The following is an 8736-nucleotide window of genomic DNA, read 5'->3' as shown; positions in this document are numbered from 1 at the left end:
AGGGGAAAACATATACCATTCTTAAGGCTAGATGATGTGTGTAGGCTGGAAAGAGAGATAACTCTAGATGATTCACAAGTTTGGGGCACTAATAGGTTGCTTTACTTAGTTATATCTGATTTTGATTTTTTTTTTTTAATATTTATTTATTTATTTATTTATTTGACTGCATGAGGTCTTAGTTACAGCACATGGGATCTTGTTCCCTGACCAGGGTTTGAACCCGGGCCCCCTGCATTGGAAGCACAGAGTCTTAGCCACTGAACCACCAGGGAAGTCCCTGATTATTTTTTTAAATTTTCCTTTTGTATTGAAGTATAGTTAACAATACAGTGATAGTTTCAGGTGTGTGTGCAGCAACATGATTCAGTTATACATATACATGTACCTTCTTTTTCAAGTTTTTTTCCAATTTAGGTTATTATAGAATATTGGACAGAGTTACCTGTGCTATACAGTAGGTTCTTGCTGGTTATCTATTTTAAGTATATCAGTTTATATATGTTTTAACCACTTGGCAGCAAAGAAAAAAAAAGTACCTTAACTTAAATGTGAAATGATATAGAATCACAGGGTTGCAGTGACCCCCTAAAAGCTGAGGTTAAAAGAAAATGCTTTTCATCTCTTATTGTAACAATAGAAATGTTTGTATCTTAACAACTTTTTAACTGTGAAGGAAGTATTTTAATTTAGCCAATGTGCATAATCTGCAAAAGTAGGTGAAGAAAATAATGTCATTTCTAACTCAGAGGTAGTTACTACTTTAACGTACAAATGTTTCTGTCTGAAAGCTTATTATCTAATTTCAGGAAATAAAATTTGATATTTGCATTTCTTTTCACTCTTTTTATGTGTACATTTCACAAAATTGGCTTCAAATGCATGTTTAATTGTCTGTTTTTTTTCTTTAGCATTTTGTTGCTTGCATTTATCCTGTGTCATCATATAATCTTTAAAAATGTGATTGTACTGATAGGACAGTAATCTACTATACTAAAATTTTTTGATCCATTTCTCTACTGAAGAACAGTAATTTATTTTTTTCTCCATAATAAACACTGTGACAATGAACATTTTTAAATGTAATATTAGCCTTTGACTGTTTATTTAGGATACATTCCTTGAAGTGGAATTGCTAAATCAGAATTTACATCTTGAAGTCTCTTAATAGATAATGCCAAATTGACCTTATACTTGATAACAATGTTTTGAGTGTTCCCTGTGTTCCTGGAACATCATGTTTGAGTGTTCCCAGAAAGCAGAAACATTTCAGGTAATGTCTTTAAATCAGGAGAAAGTAACAGATATTTGAGTTGCGGGAAAATGTGTTTTGTTATTTTCTTGAAAAGCGGCAGTACAGATACCTACCATAAAAAAAAACGGGGGGGGCTTAGTGTCTCTTCATATCAACTGAATGCACTGCATTTACCATGGCTTCACAAAAGAGGGGACAATGAAAGTGATCTAGTATGAAGTGAGCTCATCATTTTGTTACATAGTCAGTGGAGAGTAAATTAAACAATGCATGATCAAGATTTTGACTTATATACTTCCATCAAGATATGTCAGACAGAGAAAGACAAATACTGCGTGATAACATTTATATGTGGAACCTAAAAAAATAAAAGAAAGTCATGAATATAACAAAAAATAAGCAGACTCACAGATATAGAGAACAAACTAGTGGTTACCAGTGGGGAGAAGGGAGAATACAGTGCTGGTGGAGCTGGAGGTACCAACCACTGGGTGTAAGAGAGGCTCAAAGATGTATTATACAACATGGGGAATATAACAATATTTTGTAATAACTGTAAATGGAAAGTAACCTTTAAAAATTGTACATTTTTAAATTAAAAAATTAATTAAAAATAAAATACTTCTTAAACATACAAAAAGAAGAAAAAGAAAGTTCTTTGTCCTTTCCCTTCTTCCTAAAGAGAAGATGCTTCATCCAAAACCAGTCTCTAACTGGATTTGTTTTCCAGGATCTTGTTTAGTCAACTCTCTATTCTCTGTCCTTCAACAGTGCCCTTCCACTGCTGAATCATAATTTTCAGTGTTAATATATGAATTTCATCCACTCATACAAATGACTCTCATACAATATAAAACAAACATTTGGCAAAAAGTTTATTCAGGTCATTAATCAATGAAAGAATGTTATTAAAATAATTATGCCTGGCGAAGGAGAATTTGAAAAACAGAGTAGTTGGGAATGCTGAAATAAACTTACTAATAGATAGAAAACTGGTTATATCTTTTAGGATATTACCAAATGGTATGTTTGGGTTTATCTTTTTTATAGGGCAAAAATCAATTATATCTCTTTCAGACAAAATCCATTTGTAGCTATTGCCAAGAATAATTTGCAGTACTACCCAGGTGTCTTCTTCTTTTTTTTTTTAACAAGTTAACTTCCACCTCCACATAGTTGTAAAACACTTGGAGGGGCCCAGTAGGACATTCAATAATTGTTGTTGCCCACTTCTAAGTATCAGATGGGGCGTCTCTGGTGGCTCAGACAGTAAAGAATCTGCCTGCAATGCGGGAGACCTGGGTTTAATCCCTGGGTTGGGAAGATTCCCTGGAGGAGGGCATGGCAACTCACTCCTGTATTTTTGCCTGGAGAATCCCATGGACAGAGGAGCCTGGCGAGCTACAGTCCATGTGGTCACAAAGAGTTAGACATGACTGAGCTATTAAGCACACACACACACATGTATCAGTTCCTTTCCTGACCCAATCATGTCCTCCCTTTTGGTTAAATACATGTAACATTTTTTCCTACTGTACAAGAATTGTCCTTGTTTCACTTTCAAACTACCTCCAGGTTTCTTTCTTTCCCTTTATTAGTTAATTTATGGCAAAGGTTATCTAGACTTTCTGCCTTCTGATCTCCTCACCCCATTTATGCCTCAGGCACTGTAATCTCCTTTGAGACTCAACATTTCACTAGAATCACTAAGTGATGGAGGTCCTGTCTGTGGAATCTCATGCCATATTTGCAGACCTTGTTCTCTCAGATCCCTCTAGAGCGTTTGGTACTGTTCATCACTCCTATTTCTTGCAATGCTCTTCCTGCTTCTTTCCATGTGACTGCTCTCTCCTGATTGTCCTCTTGTTTCTCTGACTCTGTATCTATTCCTGTGTGAATTAAGCACATATTTCCTGAGTGGCCATCAGGTACCACATGCTTTGTCAGAGAACAGAGAAATAAAGATGAATAAGAGATGGGAGAAATTTGAAAAGTAGAAATAGATTCATACACAAAGCATGTCTACTCCTACTCCTGTGTTTTCTGTGTGCCAGCTTCTGTACCAGAGTTTTACAGCTATCTCCTTTATTCTTAAAAAGAGATATTTTCATCCTCTTTTCATGTAGGAGAAAATCATGACTCAAAAAAAGATAGATAATTTGTTAAAGGCCACGTAACTTGTGGATCATAGAGTGGAAATTCAACGCAGGTTTGTCTAAATCTGGTCTCTGTGCTGTTGTTCTTGATGCTATAGAATAAAAGAATTATAAGAACTGTGATAAGAACATTATTGTGCAAAGTTCCAGGGGCCTAGCACAAAGGTTGAAGCATTCAGTTCTATTGGAGGATGAAGAATGGAAGAGGTATCATGCTTGTGTAATGTCATTACAAATGTCTATCCATACACAAGGTAGACAAGGAGAAGAGCATTTTAGCGGGGCAGGAACAAAGGCCTACTCTTTAAATGCTGATGTTTTCAAATCTAGAAGATTCATTTTCTGCCATCTTTTTTTCCTCATTTTATGGGCTGTCTATGGGGCTTCCCTGGTGGTTCAGTGGTAAATAATCCACCTGCAATGCAAGAGACACAGGAAACTCGAGTTTGATCCCAGGGTCAGGAAGATCCCCTGGAGGAGGGCATGGCAATCCACTCCAGTGTTCTTGTCTGGAGAATCCCATGATACAGGAGCCTGGCAGGCTATAGTCCATAGGGTTGCAAAGAGTTGGACATGATTAAAGTGACTGAGCTCACTTGCACAGGTTGTCTGTGAACAGTCCCATCCACTCCAGAGGCAAACACTGGTATAGATATATTAGTCTCAAACCTATGGTTTTTCCTTCTATGAAACAGGGAATCATAATATTTATTTTTGAGGTTATTGTAAAAACTTAATATTATAATGTACCCAGTACCATGCCTAGTACCTAATAGGTGTTCAGTAAATGACAGGCACTTTTTGAGGTAAATGCAATTAAGAGACAAACGAAAGATGAATGATATTGACACAAGCAACTGGGAATTTCAACACTCTCACCCAGGGTTGACACAATGTCTGTAGAGCTTTTTTTCTCCTTTCACATATTTTTTTCTTTTATGTTAGATTCTCTTTTACACAGACTCTGTGTAATGACAAGATGTGTATGTGTGCTTAGTCACTCAGCTGTGTCAGACTCTTTGTGACCCCATGGACTATAAGCCCACTAGGCTCCTCTGTCCATGGGATGGGAGCTCTTAGCCTGTACCTTTAGACTATTATTCTGAAAGGATCTATGAGTTAACCTCAGGAAAGAGCTCTGATTGGCTTTGCTTGAGTCACATGTTCATCCATGAACCGATTGTGTGTTCCAGGAAATACAGCATTAAAATTGACCCAACCTTTCAGTTCTGTGAGACACGGATTGACAGACAGTCTCACTAAAACCTCACAGAGTGGAGAGGAAGTTCTCACTAGGAAATGAAGGCTTTCAGACAAAACAACATGCCCACCATACCTTTCTACCCAATCTCCTTGTCTCTAGTATTCCTATCTAGCATATCCTCCATGACATAAGAAAAGCATTTTTCTGAAATACAGAGTGTAATATGTAACTCTCAAAACCTTAAAAACCTGTACCCTTAGGAACACCAACTTCTTTATAGGGCTTCAAATATGCACACTATTGACCTCAACCAACCTTCCATTCTTTCCCGTTAAGGTAAGGTAAGTAAACTTACCTTCTAGTCAGTTCAGTTGCTCAGTCGTGTCTGACTCTTTGTGATCCCGTGGACTGCAGCACTCCAGGCCTCCCTGTCCATCACCAACTCCCGGAGTTTACTCAAACTCGTGTCCATTGAGACTGTGATGTCATCCAATCATCTCATTCTCTGTCAGCCCCTTCTCCTCCTGCCTTCAATCTTTCCCAGCATCAGGGTCTTTTCAAATGAGTCAGTTCTTCGCATCAGGTGGCCAAAGTGTTGGAGTTTCAGCTTCAGCATCAGTCCTTCCAATGAATATTCAGGACTGATTTCCTTTAGGATGGACTGGTTGTATCTCCTTGCAGCCCAAGGGACTCTCAAGAGTCTTCTCCAACACCACAGTTCAAAAGCATCAATTTTTCAGCACTCAGCTTTCTTTATAGTCCAACTCTCACAGCCATACATGATTACTGGAAAAACCATAGCCTTGACTAGACAGACCTTAGTTGGCAAAGTAATGTCTCTGCTTTTTAATATGCTGTTTAGGTTGCTCATAACTTTCCTTCCAAGGAGTAAGCGTCTTTTAATTTCATGGCTGCAGTCACCATCTGCAGTGATTTTAGAGCCCCCCAAAATAAAGTCTGCCACTGTTTCCACTGTTTCCCCATCTATTTGCCATGAAGTGATGGGACTGGTTGCCATGATCTTAGTTTCTGAATGTTGAGATTTAAGCCAACTTTTTCACTCTCCTCTTTCACTTTCATCATGAGGCTCTTTAGCCTTACCTTGCTTCAGCCTAACTTTACCTTACTACCACCAATACCATCCAGTGTTATCCATCTTCTAGCCTTTGCTCAAACTCTCTGCTCAGAATGACTTTTCTTTCCATCTTAGCATGGGAGTAGCCAATTTGTTTTTCTGGACTGCAGTGGATTTCTTTTGGCCCACCCAGAACTCCTATTTCTGGGAAAACTTGCTTCTCTCGCTTTGCAATGATGTGTTTCCGAAAGCCTTGTCCGCCAGCTGAGGCCATATATGATGAAGCCAAACATCATCATGGTTACAATGATTGACCCAAGTGTGAGCAAGTAATCCAAACTGGGCCAGTAGGAGTCCTTCCAAGATTGCTGGTACTCAAGAGATACCCTTGCCTTCTGAATCATTGCTTTGGAGTGACGTTTAGCCCAAAGCTGCTGGTGACCATGTTTCCTAAGACAAGGAGAAAGCTCACATGTAGTAGGTTCTGAGGCCAACATGCAAAGAGAATCAGATAAGAGAGTTGGGGAGACTGAGAGAGTCGGGTGTTCCAGACCTTGATCTAACATTGACAAATCATAATCTCCTTCTTTTCTTTTAGAATTGAGAGTATCACTTAAAATAAATAGTCCTCCAGGTCCATCCACATTAAATATTTCTTCCTCTATGAAGCCTTTCTAGACTGTAACCTTATAGATCTGCTTTATTATGCAATTGCCATCTGCTTTTTCTGAAGGTATAGCTAATTATTTTCCTATTCCATTAGGTTCAATCATTTAGTAATATTTGCCAAGTGTAACCATGTTTCCCACTGGACTAGACTGGGAGCTTGACTCATACCTCACTCAGCACAGAGCCTGGTACACAGTAGAATTTTAAAAAATATTTATTACATTGAATTGCTAAGGTTGTTCAAAGAAGGGTTTTCTTCCTATTGTGCCTGATGACATGTATTTCTCTCTCTGTTCCAAGTTCTGTGCTGGTAATAAAATCACTAATGATCTATAATATTTTACTGAAAATGTAATTTTTGAAAAATATGTGAACAAGTGAAGAACATAAGCTACATTTTAAGCAGAAAAAGGGTAGTTTTCAAATAATGAACTCAAGCCACTTCTGTGTCTTACCTCTAAATAGCAGGTACAAATTGGTTTATTTGCATTTTCTTGGTTAATTACACATTTTGGAATGATCTTTCCATGTGGAAGTCATTGATAACAGGATCTAATTCCAGAGACCGAAGTGCCATTAGTTTCGTTGAATTGAAGCATTTTCAGAGGTTGGAGTCAAAGCCTGGGAATTAGAAATCGTGGGTCTTAATTACATCTTGGTCACAGATTGGTTGTTTTCTTGGAAGCATACAACCTCAAAAAATTCAAGTGCCTGTAAAATGAAAATGAGAATCTTTGCTTCCTTCAACATCAGACTTTTATGTGGTTTAATGAAATATTACCTATACATGCCTTTGAATTCCTAGGATAGTATGCATTACTTTCCTAAGTCCTTGAATAGAGTAGCTATTTAGCATCATGGACAAATGGGTAAATTAAGGTCTTTGGCTCAGTGGAAAACAAAGTCTAGCTGTTTGAAAGGGAGGTACAGAAATATAAAAGGGAAGGAACCCAACTTTCCCTTTGGAACTGGGTGGTCCTGTCTACCAACCGCATGTTGAGCAAGGGTATTTACTTATCTTTAATCCTTAGAAAATTGTATGAAATAGAGAATACATTTTACCCATAATGAGACCAAACTTCAGATACCTTAAATAATTTTCTTCAAGGTCACCAAGCAACAATTGGATGATGGTCGTGTGCTGATCTTTGTAGAATTAATTATGCTTCAAAAAGGCTATGCTTTTGGTTCTGGCATACTAAGTCATTTACTCATAACACTGAATAAAAACTAGGTATGTGTTTTGGATATTTTTTCAAAAGTAGTGCTGTACATTTTATTATTGATTATCAGCAATAAGAGGAACTTTGAGCTGCAGGGCATTTTGCTCTATCAGAATGGCTCATAAATTTTAAACCTTAGTCCTTGAGTTTGACTCTAGTTGGGACTATAGGAATGCTGTGGGCAGTCATTCTCACTCAAAGTTCAGATGAGGCATCAGATCTGCTTGTGAAGCTTGAAAAAACCAACTCTGGAGCCATTAGAAGCAGATTCTGACTCTGAAGGGTGTATAAATGTGTGTGTATGTTTACATGCTCTTCTCTGAGATAGGGAGACAGTGATCCCAGAGTAAAGGTTTCCCTGGGAGAAGACTAAAGCCAGTTCTGGGGAAGGGGTGAGAAACTCTAAGAAATCTAGGTTATCTCTAAGGTATCCTGGAGTCCCTAAACTCTCCCTCCAGTTGTAGACATTTCTAATATGACTTCAGAATTGACCTGTTCTTCATAAAACCTGTGTAGCAGTGACATCAGCTGGTCCTGACAGGTCATGATCTCTCATCCTGGAGCAAGTTTAAGTCAAAACAGCTCACAGAGGGGAGGAGACAGTGCTCTGGGTGAACACGGGAAGCAGTTGAAAGGGAGAGAATCCTTTGGAAACAAGACCAAAACCTTACCAATAAGGAGGCTGCAACCCCTTTCAACCGCAAGATAAGACAGAATAATACCTTCCTGTTTCACTTGGCCAGTTTATAATGTGACACTTGAAGGGAAGCAAGTCTGTCAAGCTGGTGTGTGCATTATCTGATTTCCCCCACACTGCCCCTGCCGGCCCCCTTTGTGTCAGGAGTGCATTACTTGTTGGAGCAGTGAGCCTCAACCAACCTGGAGAGTGGGGCTAGGAGGATTACAGGGAAGAGCAGTGAGGCTCAACTAATGTGGGGAGTGGAGAGGGGTAGGGAGACATATAACAACACAAGCTCTGCTTTGACTCACAGACAGAATCCAGTTGAAAAGACAATTTAGATTTTGGTGTAATGACTCTGTTCACAAAAGACAGCAAGGATTTTCCCCAAGCTGTTTCTTCAGAATTCAGAGGAAACGGTGCTAGAAGGATGCAAATACTACTCTCTTAATTTATTTTATTAAAAAAGGTTTAG

The 8736-nt window shown here is 38.4% G+C and overlaps 1 non-coding gene across 1 annotated transcript; it reads right to left on the bottom strand.

Moving 5' to 3' along the window:
• Positions 1-202: 202 nt before the first annotated feature.
• Positions 203-275, bottom strand: TRNAG-UCC. The gene has a single exon. It is a non-coding gene; the product is annotated as a tRNA-Gly (tRNA).
• Between the last annotated feature and the right edge of the window lie 8461 nt (positions 276-8736).

Source organism: Cervus elaphus, chromosome 19 (assembly GCF_910594005.1).
Source record: "Cervus elaphus chromosome 19, mCerEla1.1, whole genome shotgun sequence".
NCBI classification, from domain to species: Eukaryota; Metazoa; Chordata; class Mammalia; order Artiodactyla; family Cervidae; genus Cervus; species Cervus elaphus.
Note: the sequence above shows the minus strand (reverse complement) of the source record. Positions and strands in the feature narration are given on the sequence as shown.